The sequence below is a fragment of the Felis catus genome, chromosome F2 (assembly GCF_018350175.1).
Source record: "Felis catus isolate Fca126 chromosome F2, F.catus_Fca126_mat1.0, whole genome shotgun sequence".
NCBI classification, from domain to species: domain Eukaryota; kingdom Metazoa; phylum Chordata; class Mammalia; order Carnivora; family Felidae; genus Felis; species Felis catus.
This window is the reverse complement of record NC_058385.1, coordinates 15,905,806-15,928,162: the sequence shown is the minus strand read 5'-3', so window position 1 is coordinate 15,928,162 and position 22,357 is coordinate 15,905,806. Positions and strand designations below refer to the sequence as shown.

The 22,357-nt window shown below is 39.8% G+C and overlaps 3 long non-coding RNA genes across 10 annotated transcripts in view; 1 reads left to right on the top strand and 2 right to left on the bottom strand.

The window, feature by feature from the left end:
* The first annotated feature begins 265 nt into the window (after window positions 1-265).
* LOC109496017 overlaps window positions 266-22,357 on the top strand; it is a 160,705-nt gene continuing 138,613 nt past the window's right edge. For 6 of the 8 annotated variants that reach the window (XR_006592301.1, XR_006592297.1, XR_006592298.1 and 3 more), the window contains exon 1: window positions 12,161-12,313. This is a non-coding gene — a long non-coding RNA (uncharacterized LOC109496017). Of the gene's footprint in view, window positions 342-11,980; window positions 12,314-22,357 lie in introns of those variants that run through there. The other 2 variants (XR_006592300.1, XR_006592299.1) reach the window with 2 other exon arrangements.
* Window positions 4,979-9,178, bottom strand: LOC111558568. Its single transcript, XR_006592304.1, has 2 exons — window positions 8,079-9,178; window positions 4,979-5,180 (listed from the first exon to the last, which is right to left on the bottom strand). It is a non-coding gene; the product is annotated as an uncharacterized LOC111558568 (long non-coding RNA).
* Window positions 18,633-21,459, bottom strand: LOC111558554. Its single transcript, XR_002739558.2, has 3 exons — window positions 19,652-21,459; window positions 19,388-19,535; window positions 18,633-18,914 (listed from the first exon to the last, which is right to left on the bottom strand). It is a non-coding gene; the product is annotated as an uncharacterized LOC111558554 (long non-coding RNA).

The window sequence follows — 22,357 nt, the reverse complement described above, 5'->3', positions numbered from 1 at the left end:
CTCATGCTTTGCTGAATAATTGTGACTCCTTAATATTGTTTTTATTTTCTACTCCCAAATATTTGCTGGTAGCTTTGTTCTGTTTTTCCTCAAATTGGAGGAATTTTCTTCCTAAGTGATATGAGTCTTCAAAGGAGAGTTACATAGCCAGATTTCTTTTGGGTTCCCAAAGAATTGTCATACTTTCTTGGTCCTCTCTGTTAAGGATTTTAGAGTATTTCTCACTGAATGGCTTACAGGATGTTTTTAATGAAGCTTCCATTATATTTTCTAGGTGACCTTGAACCTGTATGCTGGGATACAGGATGGACATGGGTCCTTTGATGCTCTCCTAGCTGTTGGTAAGTTAGTGTTTGGCCTTTCAGAGATACTTTCTTTGAAAACTTTCATCCATTGTTTTTGATTTAAGAATCTCGATCATGTGACATGAGTCTCAAAAGTCCTGTTACCATTTCTGTGGGGCACGGTACCTCACACAGCTAGGGTTCCTGTCTGCTGACTTGATTTTTCTGGAGTTCCTAACTTGGATTCGGCTGGCCCTGACCAACTAGGGTTTCAGTTATCTGAATTAGGCTTGAAAATATTTCTTGGTTTTAAAAAAGTAGGACCTCCTTTTTAGCTGGAATACACATGAATTTGGAATGTGTTCTTATGGGTGAACATTTAGCCTTTAGGGAGATTCAAGGATAGGCAAGTAAGTTCCATGAGAATAGGAACAGTGTCTGTGTTGTTGAGATATGATATCCAAAACACATAGGAGGCATTAATTAAATATTAGTATGGATGGTATTAAACAGTCTATAGTTCATTCAAAGAAAATATATTGCAATTCTCAATAAGATATGTGTTCCTACTGGTTTCTCTGTCAGTGTCAGAGAAACGGGAGTTGCCAATTGATGTACCTTCTTAATTTTCTGGTCTTTGTTAAGCCAAATGCAATGTTTATAATGAAGGAATGAATATTAAAATAGTCTTCAGGCACTCATTTGAAGGGAGGAAAGAAAAGTTCCTGAGAGATTGTCATCATTTACAAAACCACGGTGCTAAATGGCATGAGGTCCAGAGACAGCGTTTTCATGGGCTGGTAGAAAAGTGCACTGCATGCTGTTGCTAGGCAACAGCCCATGCCAGCTTCTCTTGAATGAAGGCCAAGAGAATCAACAGAAACCAATGGGCTTATAAGAAAGGTTTTCACCTAGAATACTAACTTCTGTGTTCTTTTTGCCATTATAGATGGTGTATGAGTCTTAACCAATACTTGGTGGGGAGGGGCTCTGTATGTGGCCGCTATTTCACAAATTGTTCTCAAAGCCATTTCATGAAGTTTTGCTTATGGCCAAGTATTAATTATACAATTTGTGTATAAAATGTAAATTCAGAAAGAAAGAACACATTTCCCTACATGATGTTCCATTTACACCAATATGTAGCCACCCACCTATTTTTTCCTATTTGAATATTCCATTCCATTCCTTTCTCACTTTGGCTACATGTTTCGTGCAGAGTAGATCTGTTCTAGACAGCATGTTCAAACTACATTTGTAGCTAGGAAACTCTTTCTTTCAGCAGGTGTTCGGGGTGCTGTGGTTTGCTGTGGGTAACTTAACAAATCCATTACTTTTGTTGCCTGGAAGCATTCCAGTGGAAGAAGTTGTGGCTAGTACTATGTTGTAAATTACATCCAAAAGTCAGAATCACAGAATAACAAGTCTCTTGCTTTCACTCCTATTTCATCCAAAGTTCAGGATTGAATCAAGGTATTGATCCATTTAAACTGTACACATACCTACTATGTGCCAGACATTGTGCCTTCACATATGCAGATTGTGTGAATTGTGTGTGTGTAATCAAACCAAACGAGCATACACATTTTATAAATTCTGGTTAAAATATTCCCAAGGTTTGTTTTTCACCTTGCCTTTGTCTCACAGCCAAACTTGCATAATTCCTTCTTTTTATTTTGAAATATATTGAATGGGATTGATATTGGGAGTTTCTTTGCCATTGGTCATGAAATTGTGGACTTCTAGAGCTGCCTTCACGGCTGCAGTTGTAGTGGGAGAAAGGAATGCCCAATGAACAAGACTTGGGGCCTCCTCCCCAACTCTAACCAGAACCCCTCTATTTTGATCCTTTTTACAAACTGGGTTTTTGGTTTTTGTTTTTTGGGGTTTTTTTTTGGCTTGTTTGTTTGTGTTTGTTTTTTTCAAACAAGATTTCACTTAAAAAAGAAAGTCTGTAAACTTTGTTATAAAACTTGATAACTTAGGAGGTCCCTGGGTGGCTCAGTTGGCTAAGTGTCTGACTTCGGCTCAGGTCATGATCTCGCAGTTCGTGAGTTCGAGCCCCATGTCATTCTCCATGCTGATAGCTAGGAGACTGGAGCCTGCTTTGGATTCTGTGTCTGCCTCTCTCTCTGCCCCTCCCCTGGTCATGCTCTGTCTCTGTTTCTCAGAAATAAATAAACGTTAAAAAAAAACTTAATAATTTAGGGGGTGCCTGGGTGGCTTAGTCAGCTAAGCATCCACCTCTAGATTTTGGCTCAGGTCATGATCTCATAGTTTGTGAGATTAAGCCCTGCATCATGCTCTGCACTGATGGAGCCTGCTTGGGATTCTCTCTCTGACTCTTTTTCTTCCTCTCCCTGCTCACGCACGCTCTCCCTCTCTCAAAATAAATAAGCTTAAAAAAAAAAAAACTTGGTAACTCTGGAAAACTAATCTAGTATTTTTCACGGGGTGGTACATACACCTCATGGACCATTTCCAGTTGTACCTTGGATGTTTATTTTAAAAAGCTGAACCTGAGGTATCCCCTTGCTCCCTAAACATACTGAAACAGATTCCCTGAGTGTTGGGTCTGTGAAAATACGTTTTAAACATGAATTCTTATGTACACTAAATTTAATAATTTTTATATGAAATTATTTTATATACAAAGGAGTATGTGTAACATATGTGCTTCAAGGACTAATAACCCGTTTACCCACTACCCAACTTAATAGAAAATTACTAGGTTCTTTGAAGCCTATCATTTGCCCCTCCCAAATCACATACTTCTCTTTCCTCATTCCCAAAGTAGCCATTATACTGAATCCTGTGTGAATCATTCTCTTTCGAGTTTTATTCTGTACGATTGTATATAAACTTAGTGCATTGTTTGATTTTGCCAAGGTTAGGCAAAACGGAACTATGCTCTATGTATTGCTTTGTAACCTGCCCCTTTTTGGGTAAGTTTATAAGATTCATCCATGTTGCTATGTATACCTGTGGCTTATTCATTTATGTATATTGTAATCCAGGTATGAATATTCCAAAATTATCCAGTTTCCTGTTTGTGGACTTCAGTAGTTTCAGGTTTTCCTCTCACAAACAATACTTCCACGAACATTTCTGTAACATAGCTCATAGTTGTGAAAAAGTTATGCATATGTATTTAGGCTATACACTAGGGTATATACCTATGTGTAGAATTACTGGGTTGTATATGCAAGTTCAGATTTACTAGGTGATACCAATTTTTCCCCAATATGGTTGTATCAGGCATCAAAATATAAGAAATTCTGATTTCATTGATTTTCACTAGATTATTACACACATTACCAAGAAAACATGGGAGGTTGGGAGTGGTACAATTCTGTTTGCATTAATCTGGTTCAAGCCTTCTCAGAGAATCCTGTTCTTGCTTTGCCTGTACATGGTTAAAATGAAGGGCTTGAACTTGGTTTTAAAGATCTGTATGTGGAAGCCTCAACTTGAGAACTGTAACATCTCACCTTCCACTTATTAGTATTGCCTTCAGCTTCTCTGATCATTGGTGAAGATTAATTTCTCCTGAAAACTAAGAAGTAGTAAACATTGCTCATGGTTTTGTGTCGGGAGCTGAGTTTGTCAGGTGCTCATGGTGCCTGTCTGCATGCTCTAAACTAAATAATATATGCTTTGATAATTGAGAATTATTAGTGCTTTTAGTAAGGACGGTGCGGTGGACGTGCCATAAGGGTCTTTCTTTTCTCCTTTCTTTTGCCCAATTTCAGACTAAGATGCTCAGAAATATTACTGCTCTCTATCCTTTACAATATCCCCTATGTTGTAAAGGGAAAGACAGTGGACAAATCCTGCCTTTCTTCTTCACAGGGTGCCTAGATCTGCGACTAGGACAAGGGTTCTCTCAGTTAAGCTCCTTGGGAAGTCTGAACCAGGACTGCTCACTCGAGGGGTCCAGTGAAATGTTTACAGTGCTGGAGAACAAGGCCAGAGGTGTTCTGAATTGTCATCAGGACAAGGGGGTTAGGCGCACAAAAGGAGAAGGATGCAATTTCAGGGGAATACACAAAAGTTTTAAATTGTTTTGGTGACACTTTATTTTTTTAAGAATCACTTAGGATTCTTCTGTAATGCATAATATATACATATTTTAAAAGTATGCTATGCTGGAATTGAGTTTATGAAGAAATAAATAGGAGGAAGTAGATTACCATTAATCTGTGTGCATTTTTTCCAGCTTATTTGAGTGAATTTGCCTAGTTGAGGTGCATGGTACTTGGATGGACAGGGAGTTTCCAGGTGTAGGAGACACAATGGATGGATAGGATCTTATGTTGTTATGCATATCAAGTCTAGCAATATATACCAAACAACATACTAAATGGAAAAACCCTATTTATACCAAGCAGGGAAAAGATACAATTTATGAAGCTCTAAATGAGTCATCAAGGTTTCTCTTTATGGAGGAAGATAATATTAACAGCTGTTCTATTGGATTCCATTTGCTTAGTTCAATAGGATTATTCTAGTGGTTTATTTATTTAATGTTTTACATCATGTAAATATTTTGGTCTGATTGTAATATACATTTGTTTTTCACATTTCAGGTTTATACTTTTGCAGTGAGGTATTTTTGCATGTGCTTTTTCGATCCAAGGAAATTATTGAAGCAGAGTGAAGCTGTATTAAAGAACAAAGGGTTGATAGAATGATTATCAATGAGGATAAAAGTTTTACTGAATTTTTGTTGTTTTATTAGTGACAAATTCCCCATGGCTTCTTTAATTTTCATGATCACATGATTTTCTCTTCCTTGCTGTCCTCTCATTTTGCTCACTGCTCCTTCTTGGTTTCTTTAACTGGGTCCTCTCATTAGGACACTAGACGGACTAGATTTTGCTCTAACAAATTTTACTGTAACAAAAATTACAATGGCTTAGCAAGACAAACATTTATTTCTGGTTCATGCTACATGTCCTATATGGGTTGTCAGGAGTCTCTGCATAGTCACTTGGGGCCCCAGGCGTAGAGACACTCCCCCCATCTTGTAGATGCACCATTGGACAACATGGTTACCTTAGTTCCCACAGCAGGAAAAGGAATCTGGAATATCATTTGTGTGTTTTTCTTCTTGAAGTGACACATGCTGTTTATACTCTCCATTGGCCAGATTGAGTCACCTGGACCTACCTAACTGCAAGGTCCCTGAGAAGTGCCTGGAGTGGGGGAAGCACCAGACACCATTGGACACTTGCAATGTCTACTTCTCTTTTTCCACCTGCCCTCTGAATGAATTGAATACGCTAGAATGGGCCATTTTTCTTTATCTCTCTATTCTCTTAATAGTTTCTACTTATCCTAGTATTTCCTGCAACATTTAGTACAGCGCTTTCTGTGCCTTAGATGCTGAATATTCATTGAATTCACCCCAACAGTAGTCAGTGGGTCATATTGGTGCCTCTGATATGCAAAGTAAGACTGACATCATAGACATCACACACACAGTGAATTCCATTGTTGAATGTTAAATGGAGAAGGGTGTGTGGCAAGAGGGGTGGATAGAAGGAGAGGCATTTATTGGTGAGGGTATCTGTTATGCTTTTTTGTTCAGTAAAAATAAAACATAAAGGAAAAAAGAGGAACAAAGAGAAGACAATCAGAGGTGTAGAAAGCCATAATCTAGATATAAAAAGATCAGGATTCAAGTTCTAAGTGTATCACTAGTAACTGGATACCCTTGGGAGAATAGCTTCAAGTCTTAGAGCTTCATGTAGCCTGTGGGCCAACATAAGATATTGATCTAGATGATCACTGAGTTTCCCTGCATCTGTACTCCCCTTGTGATTGTTTATTGATCTTTGTGAGCCTTGGTCAGGACTGTAGACTCTAGGTCTTTTTCTTCTTTTTGCTAGGTTTTCTTATTTATGTAGGGGGATGTATGTGAAAACTTGTATGGAAGTAGAGGAATGGCTGAGTGAGCAGAGTTGACCTGCTTAATGATAGCTTGTAGGTGGTCTGCCTCACTGTCCTTAGAGCTGGCAAGTCACTGGGTACATGGCTTCATGTATGTGGACACATTTGTTATTTTTACATTCAACTGTGGAAGCTTTCAGTGTTCCAGTTGAAGTTTTCAAAATACTAGAACATAGTTCAAGATGCACAGGTGTTTGATAGACATCATTTCCCCTGTTTTCCTATATCCTGACTGAAAAGACATTGAAAAATAATGAATAAAAATAAAGTCATGGGGCAACTGGGTGGCTCAATCAGTTCAGCCTCTGGCTCTTGATTTTGGCTCAGGTCATGATCTCCCATGAGCCCTGTGTCCGGCTCTGCACTGACCATGCAGAGCCTGCTAGGGATTTTCTCCCTCCCTCTCTCTCTCTGCCCCTGCCTCACTCATGCGCACGCTCTCTCTCTCTCTCTCTCTCTCTCTCTCTCTCTCTCTCTTAAAATAAATAAATAAACCAACCAACAAACAAAACCATGACAGTATTGAAAACCAAGGAAAGGGAACTGATAGCAGACCAGAACATTTGAGGAAATACTGTAAGATGAAAAATGGATGGGGTCAGATTGAGAAACAATATCAAGAAAAATCTGTTTATTGGAGGTAAGAGCTGTAGTCAACAAGAACATCCCAGGGAAGAGTGAAACTCAGAAGTAAGACCAGGAATGGAGTGTGAAGCATGGGGACGTCATCAGGGTACTTCCTGAAAGAACTCATTTCTCAAACCGCTGAGCCTATGGGATTACCCTAAGTTTGTGACATTTACTGAGTATATGGTTAGTACAAGTAACATACCATAAATACACTATATAATCTGAGAATAATCTGGAAGTCAGGAAGGGGGCTTGAGATGGAATTAGAGCAGATTTGAGGCAAATTCCGGCAGCTACACCAGATGCTAGGAAAAAAAAAAAAAAGGCAGCTCTGCCTACAAGTGAAATACTCTAAGGTTCTCTTAAAGTCCTCATTTGGGTGCCTGTGCAGACATCTCAGGGAAGCCGTTCTGGGCCATAGTCACCCACTTATGCTTCTGCAACTTGCCTTTCCATTCAGGGAAGGGGCCTGCTGGGAAAACCAACCTACACAGTTGTTGTGGTCTTTCTGAATAGTCTACCTAGATCTTGACACTGTAAATATGAATAGACAACAGAGGATCACTGTACTTTTAATTAAAATTACTGTTGTCAAATAGGGTCATGATGAATAATTAGAAAAATCATGACTGAGGTGTAAAAGAAAACGCTCCTGTGTTTGTCCTCTTTTTTATTTTATTTTATTTTATTTTATTTTATTTTATTTTATTTTATTTTATTTTATTTTATTATTTTATTTTAATTTTATTTAATTAATTTTATTAATTTAACTTAATTTTAATTTAATTTTATTTCTTTAATTAATTTAATTTTATTTATTTTATTTTATTTTATTTTATTTTATTTTATTTTATTTTGTTTTGTTTGTAGTCTCTATGCCAAATGTAGGGCTTAACCTCATGACCCAGAAATTAAGAGTACACACTCTACTAACTGAGCTACCAGACAACCATTTTCTATTCTCAACTATTACACTCACCCTCAGAACTCTCACAACATCTGTGACACCAGATATGTGGGTTTTCACACAGCAAGCAATTCTGTGACACTAAATGAGTGTCTTACAATTTATTTTGACGCTGTCTACCTGGAGATGGCATTAGATCCCACAGGATAAGGGGTCACTCCCATAAGACTGCCACCCTCCTCCTGAGCCCCTCCTTGGGTTTGATCAATTTGCACAGATCTTCAGAAAAACAATTTACTTACTAGATTACAGGTTTATTACAAAAGATGTTCAAGGACACTAACAACCAGATGTTGAGATACATAGAGCAAGGTCTGTCAGGTTCTGAAGACAGAAGCTTTTGTCCCTGTGGAGTTTAGTCATCCTTCTAGAATGTGCATTTATTCTTGTTCACTATTACCTCTTTGAGTTCTGTCCTTTTGGGTTTTTATGGAGGCTTCATTACATAGGCATGATTGATGAACTCATTGGCCATTGGTGATTGATTCAACCTCTATCTCTTCTCCCCTCCCCAGAGGTGTTGTAAGGGGATTTGAGGGGATGTGGGGTTGCAAGTTCCAACCATCTAATTTTGTTGTTCTTCTGGCAACCAGACCCCATCCAGAGGGGTTTTCCAAAAGTCATCTCATTAACATAATCTTAGGTGTGGTTGAAAGCAGCTTGTTATGAATGATAAATGACACTTTTATCACTCTTAATCACTTAGGAAATTCCAATGATTTTAGGAGCTTTGTGCTGGGAACGGGGCTGGAGACTAAATATATTTTATATTACAGTTTAAAAAAAGAGAGAGAGAATAAATCCAAAATGGAGTCACTTGTGCTAAGCCCATGTCACCAAATTGAGACTTAATACCTAAGATAATTGCAGACCATTTCAACTGAACTCAAGAAAAACATAAGTTTGCTGGTTAAAAGTGACGTTGAATTCTGAGCAGGATAAATGAAAATACATTCATACATACATACATACATACATATTCTACCATTGACTCTAAGCTGTAAAATTTGAGAACACAGAAGGTACAGAAAACATTCTGAATGCTTCCAGAGAGGAAGGGAAAAAAGAAAACCAACCAACCGAAAATCAGAACAACTCCCGTTTCCCTGAAAATGTGTGAGAATCAACGAAACACTGAGGATGTACATTCATTACAGAAATAAATGTTAAAAACCTTGACAATGTGGGGCACCTGGGTGGCTCAGTCGGTTCAGCGTTGGACTCTAGATATCAGCTCTGGTTGTGATCCCAGGGTAGTGAGGGGGATCCCTGTGTTGGGCTCCAAGCAGAGCATGGAGCCTGCTTGGGATTCTCTCTCTTTCTCTCTCTCTCTCTCTCTCTCTCTCTCTCTCTCTGTCTTTCTCCCTGCCCCTCCCCCGTTCATGTGCATGCTCTCTCACCCTCTCTAAAATAAAATTTAAAAAAAAAAGAAAAGAGAAAATCACTAAAAAAATATGTTGAAAATGCAAAACTAAGTCTATGAAGGGAGCATACATGGAATGTAGTATCAGTATGAAATTCTTCATCTTTCGATCTAATATTGATCGGTTTAGAAATAGAATTCTGCATCTGTTCAGTGAAGAGGAAAGTGATTATCTCTGAGATGTGGAACCTGTGGGGTGGGAGGAAGGGGCACTTTTACTTACTTTTAGAGTTCTGTAAGATTTGATTTTTCTTAAAACCATCCGCAGATCTTAGTGATTAAGAGTCACAGGCACACAGTCTCATTACACAGGGGCTCAGCCATTCTGCTCACAGAGTCCTGTTTTGTGACATTCCCCCACCCACCATTAGACTCTCTCCCAGACCTGCATGGTGAGTTTGGCTGCCACATCTTCCAGGACAAGGAGCTCTGAGTGCCATGAAGGCAGCCGGAAGAGCAGTGAGGAGGGGAAGGAGGGGGTCTAACTTGGTTTTGCTACAGCTTATCAGTGTAATTTGACTAGTGTCTTGGCCCTGCCTGCTTCAGTTTTTTTTTTTTTTATTTGTAAAATGGGGAAGTTGCATTAAATTAGTGAATTTCAGACTGTTTGCAGAGCTCTGGAATTGAAGATGAAGTACTTGGCGGGGACAGCTCCTAAGAATGAAGGGGCTTGGGGAAGGTTCAGATTCCTCACTCCCAATTTCACCAAAGCAGTTGTGCTTTGAGCTTCTTTAAGCCATGATTTCCATATATAAGATGCCATTTAAGTGAAGGACACCTGTTAAAATGATATGAACTCCACAGGACTAGATATTCCCCAGGGCTTTTTTGAGCACTAAGATCCTATGATTCTGGAAAAGATAGTCATGCACAAAAAGAGATGTTGAATATTAATGAACCAAATTTTTTTAATTTTCTTTGCGAACAAATTCTACAAAGAATAAATTGGCATTAATATACAATTTTAGACTTAGGAAGAGAACGTAGGGTTAAATACAATGTCAGATTTTGAGCCCAAGTCATTTTGTAAGAACCACTTTTCCTGTCTGCAAAGTTTTTGTTTATCAGGCTTCCTGATATGCATACTACTGTACTCACTGGCAAATTTATGTTTTTTTCCCCACATTCGAGGAAAAGATATGTAATAGTTTAATTAAATCTCCCCCTACTTACTCTATCACGGCGCTTCTTAACCATACATTTTCCCTTTTCCTACTGTCTGTAAGATGATAGAAATGACAGAAAGGAGAGATACTGCTTGGGCTGTGCAAATGTGTGGCTATAAATTAATCTTAAATTAATCTGGAAAACATTAAATTAAACTAATATTTAATGAAGTTTAACTTTTGGGAAGTAAATTGTGATTTGTGCTAGTATTTCAATGCAGGTGGCTGTCATGGCGTAGGGCCTGAGCAATTAGATGCCACACTTGCAGCTCAGTGTAGCAGAATGCTGTAGGTTAGGATTTCTGCTGGGTAGTTCTCATTTTTGAAGCCACAGAAGAAGCATTTTTATTTTTCCTGTGACACTTACTAATGTTTGCCCTGCTTTCTTGCAAATTGCTTCTCTACCTAAACTTCATTCTTTCAGTCGTTGATTGATCAGGTATTTGCTCAGTGCCTACCCTGTGCTACCTGCTGGGAATACTGTGATGAACACCATGGGCAAAGAACTGCCCTGCAGAGTCTCCAGCCCAGTGGAGAGTCAGGCTGGTAAATACTCCCTTGTATTGGGTTCCAGGAAGGCACAAAGATGGGGCTCCTACCTGGGTCTCGGAGGTCAAGTCCAAACCATGAGATGCCCATCTGCCTGCCTTGGAGGGGTCCACAGATGTACAGCACACTAGTCTGCCATAATTACTTGGTATTTATATTGGTCAAGATCAAAAGGGAGATGTATATTATCTAGTTCTCACTTCAGAAAGAGGGTAGTTGTTATGGTCATGCTGCCAAAGCAGGAGGGACCCTCCCCCCCGCCCCCCCTCCTGAAATCTGTTTGGGATGTTGAGACTGATGACACCACATACAATCCATGAGAGTCTGAAATGATTTGTTACTTACATCACTGAGGTGTAGTGGAGAGCAGGGGCCTCCTCTCAAGCAGACTGAAATGGCTGGTGAGTGAGGGCAGGGGCCTGGCTTGAGTTTTTATCGTTAGGGGTTGAGCCTGGGTGAAGGTTCCTGAGTGCTTGTGGTGGTCTGCATCTCCCACAGGCACCAAAGAAGGGGCTTTGTTATCAGCTTGTTCAAATATGGGCACAAGGGACAGAGGGAGATGGGAGAGGCTTAAAAGCTGTCCGCCAACAAAGATCAACACTGGAGTTCGACTTCGCAGTACAGTGGCCAGTCCACTTCCTCACCTGAAACAAAGCTGTTCTTTCCCTTGAATTCTGAAGCAAATCGCTAATGGGAGAATACTGTGGCCCCCACTTAGGAGCCTCAGGGGATACAGTCTAAGACCCTCCCAGTGGATGCCTGAAACTGTAGAAAGTACATATTGTTCTATGTTTTTTTTTCCTATGCATTCATACTTATAGTAATGTTTAATTTTTAAGTTAGGCAGAGTAAGAGATCAACAGCAATAACTAATAATAAAACAGAACAATTATAACAATATGATATAATAAAAGTTATTTGAATGTGGTCTCTCTCTTAAAATATTATATGGTGCTGTACTCAACCTTCTTCCTGTGATGATGTGAGATGATAAAATGCCTGCATGATGAGATGAAGTGAGGTAAATGATCTAGGTAGGCACTGTGACATCGTGTGAGGCTGTTGTGACTTTCTGTTATGTCAGGAAGACCATCTGCTTCCAGACTGCGGTTAACCGCGAGAGACTAAAACCTCAGAAAGCAAAACCATGGATAAGGAGGGACTACTGTATAGGCAGAGAAGCGACACATGACAACAGACAATGTTCTTCACCTCAGCATGATTTTCATAACAGATGCACGGATGGATTTCCCTTCTTGTAAAACTGCAGCTCAGGGAAAGCAAGTCTATGAGCGACTTAAATATAATTCACAGAGGTTGAAGGATAAAGTAAGAGGAGGTAAGCTGCTGTGTAACCTTGAGATGATTTTTTGTTTGCCTGTTTATGTAACTTTTAACAGCAGGATTTTTAATAGGAGCTGGGTAGCAGATAACTTAAAAGTGACTCACTGACAATGCCTGGAGTATTTTGTGTTGTTGACTGAGGGTAAATTCTTACATTATTAATCACAAAGCATTAGTGATGTTTATAATAACATGCTGTGAAGATTGACTAGAACTACTCAGTCTTATTTAAAACAAATTATTGCAAATTAACTCTTTCTTTCTCTCTTTCTTTCTCTCTCTCTCTCTCTCTCTCTCTCTCTCTCTTGTAATTGTAGTAGGTAAAGATGTGAGGTATAGAAATTCTAGGTGGCAACAAATTTGTAGATATGGGATAGTTGCAGTTGACCCTTAAAACAATTTTTCCACCTCCCAGAATATAATGATGAAAATCCAGATTTGGACTGTTTTACTCCAAATATTCCTTAAAAACCTAATTCTGGTCAAATTTCTTTGGTCTTTTATCAATGCTCTGGACATGAACCTTCTTTGGAAACAAACCTACTGCAGTCCAGGTCCAGCTGGCACACAGCATGCTCTCTGTTCAGGAGAAAATGATGTGTAAATCAGGGAAGAATAAAGAATGGAAATATTTGGGGGAAAACATTGGACGTCTTTGAAAAGGTGGGCATATTCTCTTCCAAATTGTTCAATTAACCCTGAAAAATCAGAGAGATATTTGCATTTTGGAAAATGGAAACAAAACCACAAATTTGCAAGCAACTGATCCCATTGCCAAGGATTCCATTACTCCTAACTTTTGATTAGTGACATGGCATTTAAAGGGGCTTGTTTGGAAGCCTTATTGCTCTCCTTGTATCTTAGTCCATTTGGCTCTAACAAATTACCACAGGTTAGCTTTCTACTGTTTCAGTAGAAATTTAATGCTTACAGTTCTGGAGGCTGGAGAGTCCAAGATCAAGATTCTGGTCAATTCAGGTTCATAGCATCTTCTGGCAGTGTTCTCGAACTCATGAACCAAACCATGAGATCATGACCAGAGCCAAAATCAAGGGTCGGATGCTTAACCGATTGAGCCACCGACGCACCCCCATACTTTCTTCTTTTGAGATGAATAGGATGCTATACTTACGCATCTAAATAAGCCAGACATAAAATGTATGTCTTTTTTGTGAACTTCACTGCCTTTAGAATGTTGAGATTCAGGAGAGCACAGGCCTAAAAAGATGGAAAATAATCCTCCCAATTTCAGTTTAATGATACGCAGACTTTTTGAGCAGTTACCACATGTTAGACACTGTGCTAAATGTTATAAAATATGCAGAGAAGAACAAGGGCCCTCAAGAGGTTGACAGGCCAGTTAATGTGAGTGTGTGATTAGGTTAATGGCACAGGCTGAAACACCAAATTACAGGAGTACAAAGGAATGCCAAATAAGGGCATCTAGGCTGGTTTAAATAGAAGTGGACAAGAGTGGTGGATACGTAAAGAGTATTAGTAATAGTGGTGGAAGGCAATGTGGGAAAATAGACAAGCCATCTAAGACCATTTAAAATTCATCAGACTCTCCCAAGGCCAGAAGAGGGACATTGGAAGAATTTTAAGGCCAAGGAGAAAGGCATATGACCTAAAGCCACCAGACAATATATTAAATTTGGAGTTTATGAAAGGCTTTGATTAGGATCTGTAATAATTACAGCTGATAAATAAAACTATGATCAACTTTGCCATCCATTCATAATTGTATAATAATGAGGTGGATGATTTTATAGCACTAATACTAATGTACCAACTATACTTGGGATGAGCTGACCTCAACCACGTGGGTATGGGAGAAAGAAAGGCAAGAAGTGAAACGGAGTGGAAAAGCCTTCCTGTATGCTATGTGCCCAGAGAGATATCTGGAAAGTTCTAAGGCAAGGCCAAGCACTATTTGCCTATTCATTATGTGCCCACATACAGATGAATCTTCCTTGAAAACTATCACCTGAAATTAATGCTTCTCTAAATACTGTCAGAATAGGTAAATTGTAAGGATCCATCAAATCTGTCCTTCAGCTCTCCACAGATCCACTGTTCTGGGCCAGCAAAGAGAAGCCGAAGGCTCAGTTAATGAGCCAATTATACAGCTATTTTGAGCTTCTCGTAGTAAAGCACATACAAAGTATTCAGGGATATATCTGGGTCTATTGTGGGTTGACTGTGTCCTTCAAAATGATACTTTGAAATTCTAACCGTGGTACCTGGAAATGTGATCTTATTTGGAAATAGGGTCTTTCAGCTGAAATGCTGCAGTTAAGATGCAGTTAAGATGAGGTCATACTGGATTAGAATGGGCCCTAAATTCAATGACTGGTGTTCTTATAAGGGCAAAGAGAGTTGGAGACCTCTAGAGACACACAGGAAAGCAGGCCATGTGATTTCAGAGGCAGGGATTAGAATCAGGCATTTATAAGCCAGGGAAAGCCAAGAATTAATTGTCATTACCAGAAGCAGGAAGAGGCAAGAAAGATTCTTCTTACCAGAAGCAGCATGGCCCTGCTAGTACCTTGATTTTGTACGTCTAGCTCCCAAAACTGTGAAAGAATAAATTTCTGTTGGTTTTAGCTACTCAGTTTGTGGTAATTTGTTATGGCAGCCCTAGATGGTGAATACGGACGACTCACAGAGTGTAGCATAGAAGCCAATTGACTCCCACATCCTTGATGCTACATCTTTTTCTACCCATGACCCCTTGGGCAGAACTCTATCACCTGCCACTTTCTATAAGAAACCCCATCACACTTAGCGCTTCATAATTTTTTGGTATGCTTTGATGAGCTTTTGAGAGGTCATTAGAAAGGGGTCGGTCACATTATGTGCCATAACCACATTCTATCGTGTTGACCTTCTCCCTGTTTTCTCTTCTTCTCACTTTCCTACCCTTTTCATTTCAGGAAAAAAAAATACAGAGGTGCCTGGGTGGCACAATCAGTTAAGCATCCAACTTTGGCTCAGTTCATGATCTCACAGTTCGTGGGTTTGAACCTGCATCGGGCTCTGTGCTGACAGTTCAGAGCCTGGAGCCTGCTTCAGATTCTGTGTCTCCCTGCCTCTCTGCCCCTCCCCTGTTCCTTCTCTCTCTCTGTCTCTGTCTCTGTCTCTCTCTCTCTCTCTCTCTCTCTCTCTCAAGAAAAAGGAAAAATACATAAATTCTTTTTATTTTACACATAGCAGTTAATGGAAATGTCTTTGATATGTGAGTCTGTTCTTGCTTATCAAAGAATTTCTTTCTAATAAATACAGGCTCATCTCATGAGGAATTCTGGTGAATAACACTTTTCCATACCATTATAACTGCACCCCTTCCTCATTTAAGATGGAATAAAATGGGCTCAAAGGGGTGAGGTGACTTGCTTGCTGGCCATGGTTCACTCATATGCTGGAGTTCCTCTGTCTTTGCTGACAACCCATTGGAGCAACCCATTCTTCTTCCCTGTTCTTTCAACTTGAAGAGCTTCTAAGGCCAACTCAAGCCTCATCTTCTTTACTGGCCCTTTCTTGAGATATCTCCAGCCAGGTTTTACCTCCCTAGATTTCCAGGGATCTCACTGTAGCCTTTGACCACACACTGTTACGCGTCTGAATAGCTTCATGTATTGCAATGGTATTTCCCACTCTGGATTGTAGGTAATGTGTGTAGGGAACATGGCTTTTAAGTTGAAAAGGATCTAGCAGGGGATGAGGAAACTGAGTCTACAACTGGTTGCTGTGTGACTATAGGGGAATCTTTTATCCTCTCTGTTTCTTGGATTCCTCATGTATTCGCAGGTACTTTAATCATTAGAAAGTATTATTTTGCTATGCCTCACCTAGTCCATTACTTGATGGACATGGTTGAGTTGACCTGATTAAATCTAATTAATTTTTAAACATGAGCAGTGCTCTGGAACATTGAAGTGTAGTTTCTACACATGTGTGCATGCATGGGATTTTTAAAAAGTCATGGTTTATATGCTGAAGTCTTTTTTTTTTCTACATTTATTTATTTTTGAGAAACAGAGAGAGACAGAGCACAAGTGGGGGAGGGGTAGAGAGAGAGGGAGACACAGAATCTGAAGCAGGCTCCAGGCTCCGATCTGTCAACACAGAGCCCAGTGTGGGACTCGAACCCACGAACTGCAAGATGATGACCTGAGCCGAAGTCAAACGCTTAGCCGACTGAGCCACCCAGAAGCCCTGAATACTGAAGTCTTAAGTCCTGGTTGTCTTCTTTATCTTTGTCTTTACATTGTGAACATGCTGAAGGATCAAAACCCTTTATGGAAGAAATTTTTTGATAGAAAAAGTGGCTAAAGTGAAAGCTCAGAAATGGATGACAGGGAAATAAAGCTCTATCATGATCTCAGAACATGGGTACAAAGAAGAGAGACTGCAGGAGAGGAAAAAGGGGCTGTCCTGACAACAGACTCCTGGCGTGTACTCGACTGGATCCTGTGCTCTTAAACCAGAGCCAACCTGTTGTCATTCTCGTCAAGAACATTGAGCAAAAACTGCGCTCACAATACAGAGTGGTCATTCAGGGCACACAGTAAGGGGTGACTCATCTGTTCAGATTCAAGAACAATTATAAAACTGACCAAAAGCTGGTATTTTTATTGTCATCATTTGCCAGCAATTCTAAATGTCGGTGACAAAATACTCTCTGAAAAAAAACTTATGATCTGAGTTCTAACAATTGTTGAGATTACTGTTGAATTTAAATAATAATTAAATTAGTATATTGCTATTACTTATCCTTTAACAAGCAGTATTCTACACGAAACTTAATTTAAAGAATTCTGGGGCGCCTGGGTGGCTCAGTCCGTTAAGCATCTGACTTCGGCTCAGGCAGGTCATGATCTCGGGGTTTATGAGCTCAAGCCCCGCATCGGGCTCTGTGCTGACAGCTTGGAGCCTGAAGCCTGCTTCAGATTCTGTGTCTCCTCCTCTCTCTGCCCCTCCCATGCTCATGCTCTGTCTCTGCCTTTCAATAATAAAGAAACATTAAAAAAATTTTTTTTAAAGAATTTCTGGTTATGTAGTTTACTGCAAAACATGTGGAATCATCTATATACGTGTTCATCTCAGGCAAATGTTCCTTTGGTTCAGAGTTGTCCCAGCTTGCTGTGGGTATAGAAGGTATGTGGGTCCCCAGGATTTGACATATTCCTGAGTTTAAACAGTAGATTAGAAATAAATAATAGTGAAGTGATTGTCAAGATATAGAAAAAAACTTGCGTTTCTTCAATTCTATCATCTAAAAACAATTTGGTGTTTTTATTGGTATTTATAATTTAAAAGAGTAAAACTGAGTGCAAATGGCAAGCATAGGTTTTTGTTGATAAAGACAAATTTAGCTTGCATGAAATATGTAACTGAATCCGAATATGCATTTTAAATTAAAATATTTTAAAATTAATTACTTTAAGGTTATTTAAAAAATCAAGAAAATAAAAAGTTATATAAGTGGCACTGTTTAATAATTCTTATATTGTACCTTTTACAGACATATTGTTTATTTATTTTTTTAGTTTATTATTATTTTTTTTTGTAATCTCTACACCCAACGTGGAACTCAAACTCACAACCCTATGGTCAAGAGACACATGCTCTTATGCCTGAGCCAGCCAGGCATCCCAGATATTTTAATTTCATTAAAATTTATAAATTACCTACTGAACAGTGATTTTCATAAAATATTATTATATGAAACTGTAGCCAATGGATCAAAGTTAAAACTGTTAGGAATATTTAAAAACCATTGAGGGGCACCTGGGTGGCTCAGTCGGTTAAGCATCTGACTTCTGCTCAGGTCATGATCTCATGGTTCATGAGTTGCAGCCCCATGTCGGGCTCTGTGCTGACAGCTCAGAGCCTGGTGCCTGCTTCAGATTCTGTGTCTCCCTCTCTCTCTGCCCCTCTGCCACTCACGCTCTGTCTCTCAAAAATAAATAAACATTAGAAATGTTTTTAAAACCATTGAATAAATAGTTGTGCTTTTTTCCTTTTTTTGTACTGTATTTATTTTATTTATTTTTTTTTAATTTTTTTTTTTAACGTTTATTCATTTTTGGGACAGAGAGAGACAGAGCATGAACGGGGGAGGGGCAGAGAGAGAGGGAGACACAGAATCGGAAACAGGCTCCAGGCTCCGAGCCATCAGCCCAGAGCCTGACGCGGGGCTCGAACTCACGGACCGTGAGATCGTGACCTGGCTGAAGTTGGACGCTTAACCGACTGCGCCACCCAGGCGCCCCTATTTTAATTAAAATTAAAATTTTTTTTTTCCTGGCAAAATTACGTTTATGTAGTACATTAAAATTTGTTTAATTGTCTTCAGTTCTTTTCTGGCTGTTATCTTTGTTTCATGTTACAGTTACTATGAAAATATTTTGGGGGTAGGGTTTACAAAATGGCCCACTCTAGATGTCCAGTCACTCTTGGTGTGCCACGAGATGGTGAAACTGATCTCAAGGGCCAAGTTCACAGGCAAGTGGAGCAAGGTCTAAGTTCAGGAATCTACTCTGCCACCACCTAGCAGTGTATTTGCTGCTGAAGTTGCTTGATTTTCTTTCCTGTAATAAAAGAAGGTTTGAGGACATGATTTCCAAGTTGCTTTCTGTCTCTGAAATTTTGTGATTCAGATTTATTATTGTACCCATTACATGTACATGAACACCTACAGTGTGGGGTGCTTTCCAACTCAATATTCATTTTACAAAATTTCTGCCATTGCTTTTTGGATTCACCTACTGTTTAGACAGCTGTAAAAGTGAGCCATATCAGTTGTTTCTTGGTCTTGGTATTCCATTCTAAATCTAATGTCATTTTCAGCATCAAAGTTATCTGCAAATGTCATTGTTTACTCAGACTTTTGATAGATCTTTGAGTCTGGTGCCTTAGACCACTCAGCCATCCGGACACTGCTTGTAGATCTTTGAATGTATCAATTTGTCCACATTTTACCTGCCATGAGCTGCGTCTGAGCTACACTTCTGTTTCTGATAATTCTTATCAATACAGTTTCTTCAAAGTCTCATTGGCCCACCTCTTAAGCTGATAGGCCAGTTTTAGGCAGACTTTTGCAAGGCTTGTGGAGCTGCAGCTGGATGGTGCTTTGGTTGGCTGTACTGGATGTTGCTGATGCTTCGTGGGGGACAGCCAAGGAAAGCGCTCATAGCTCACACGTGTGTAACCTGGGAATGCAAGGAGTTAATTTCTGTGGGGTCATCTTTGCAACAGGGAGCAGGAGCAAGTAAGTGCTTCCTCCTTTCCTCCCCTTGCAGGCAGTTCTCAAGTGCCTTTCACTGACCTCTCAGAAGGCTCCAGAGGATCAAGCAGAGTTGCTCGAAGCAAAGGCTGATGCATCCTGTGTTGGCTTTCTCTCCTTTGTCTCGCCCCTCTGGATTTTCACAAGCCTTTGTCTCAGTCTCTGTCTGTAGTGGGAATTGAGGCCAATGCACCCTCAGGTGCAGTCTTGAGAGGAGGACCTAAGAAGGAGTCTAGTTGTGAGGGGGCAAGTTAGAGAGATACAGCTTGAGTGCTGGGAAGACCCAAGATTTGTTCCACATTTCAGTGGACTGGTGCCTCCATTTGAGCTCTCTTAGATGCCTCACCACCTTTGACAAATAGAGTGAAAAGAGGGACTCGCCCCTTTCCTTCCTTTTGCAAAAACTAAATTAAAGATGACAGGAATGTCCTCTCTACATGAAGACTCCCATTAGGGATGTCTGTAGGTCAAGTGTTATAGTATTTATCATTACTCCATTTAGAGTCCACTTTCCCAAGTGACCATAAACTGGTGCTTACAAAAGAAAGCTGCTCTTGCCTTTTACCTGCAGGTATGGATGCTGGAGAGGCTTCAGGGCGTCCAGCCTGGCTGAACTTGCTTAGGTGCACCTAGCTTGCTCCTGTAGCTAACTCACGCCCTGTCTTTCTTTGAAATGCTCTATGTGGCATGTTGGAGCAAATGACTTTCTGAAGCCGAGCCTAAAAGTTTTCCAAGCTGCTTTGTTGTTTTCCTGACAGAAGAAAGAACTTACTGGGGCTATAATGAAAGGCAGACTGCGATCGCTGTCATGTCAAGAACGCTGCAGTCGGGAAAGTCGACATGATTTCATGGCTAATGATTCACTCGCTAATATCAGTGTGGGCTGCAGTGAGGATAACCAAGTTGAGCTGTCTTAGATCAAATGATTCAATTAGGCCAGCTGTCCCTATTTGTCATGGCTCAACTCGCTTTCAAATTACCTTTCCAAAGTGCATACGTGCCTTAGCATAGAAGTTAACAGCTCAACTGTTTTACAAAAAAGGGATAGTTAGGCATGATTAGAAAAAGTCACCTTTTTTTTTTTTTTAAATCCACACAGACTTCTTCCCCTTCCCATACCCGTTTCCCATAGGAGATACAGTATGTATTTGCTTAGCTAACCCTGCAGCTATTGTCAGCGTGGTTTTGCTACTGAAACCTTCTGGGCATCTTATGGCAAGAAACTGTTAATTTTAAAAAGGAATGTCTAAGTTGCTGGAGGAAATAGTGCCAAGGTTAAGATGCCTTTTCCGACCAGCTTCCAATCCTTCCATTGGCAATCAAGCAAATTTAGGGTCAGAGAAGAGTTTATGTTACATATCTGGATTTTTTCCAGAGCTGATGGAGAAACACAGGCATGAGAAGTAAATTGGCTTCAGGTCAGCAGGGGAATATTACAAAAATATGATGTAACTAACTGTTATTTAGAAGGTAAGAGAGGTCCCGAATCTTAGTCTTTGCTTGCAAGGTATGTGAACACTCCCACTGTCCTGGGGGAGAAACAGCCCGAATGAAAGGATGAGTCAGGGAACATTTGTCTTCTGCCTCCTGTGTGAGGGGGGCTGCACAGACACAGTGGGAAAATAGAACAAAAATCAGGAGCTTAATTTCTGCCCCACGGGGGCTTGCAACTAATGACTCTGAAATCTTGTAGTGTTTTGGGGATCGTGGCTATTGGAAAGATAAAGACAAATTGAAGTAAGTTTAGAGTGGAATAACAGATATAGCCAAAGAAACAGGGAGCTTAATCTAAAAGGGAAAAATATATTGGGCCATCTGGGTGACTCAGTCAGTTAAGCATCCAACTCTTGATTTCGGCTCAGGTTATGATCTCAGGGTCATGAGATTGAGCCCCACATCAGACTGAGCGTGGAGCCTGCTTAAGATTCTTTCTCCCTGTCTCTCTCTGGCTCCCCCCTGCTCTCTTTCTCAAAAATAAATAAATAAATAAATAAATAAATAAATAAATAAATAAACAAACAAACAAACAAATAAACAAAAGGGAAAAATATTAAAAAGTTAAAAAAAAATCCTTCTTTCCAATGTAATAGCAAAGGGTGGAATCTTAAGTGCTTAAAAACCTATCATGAAAAGGGTCAAACTGCTGTGTAAAGGGGTGACCGAGAAAAAATGAGATAAATGCCATAAGACTCTTGAAATTTCTCGGTCTTGAAATGTTCTCAAAAGGGCAGTGAGGAATGTAACTGTGAGGACATTCCTGGTAGGTTTGTTTTAATGGATTCACCGTTCCTTCTTCTTTCCATTACATTTGAAATCAGATTTATCTTATACACAACTCAGGACACCAATAGAAAGAATGTAGTCCCCTACTGTGAGGCCATTGTAAACCGTTGCCCCAGGCTCTTGCTTTGCATTTATTCTTGTTTTAAGGACCATTTCAGCTATGCTCCAACCCTTGATGATTTCCACAATCTCTGAGAAAAAAGAAAACATATGTTCAAGGTTTTGTTTTTGCTTGCTTGCTTGCTTGCTTGCTTTCTTCCTTTCTCATCTGTAGGTAACATGCATTCCTAGGCAAAGAAGAAAAAAAAGGGTAGGATTCTTTTGGTTTACCATGGTGTTTCAGGTATTGGTTATGTTGACTTGTTGATTGCTTTTCATGTCGTTACCCCTCGAAATAAGGAATATCATGTGCCGGCAGTTTCAAAACTCAAGCACAGCTTGGAGACCTTACCAATTTATTGGAAG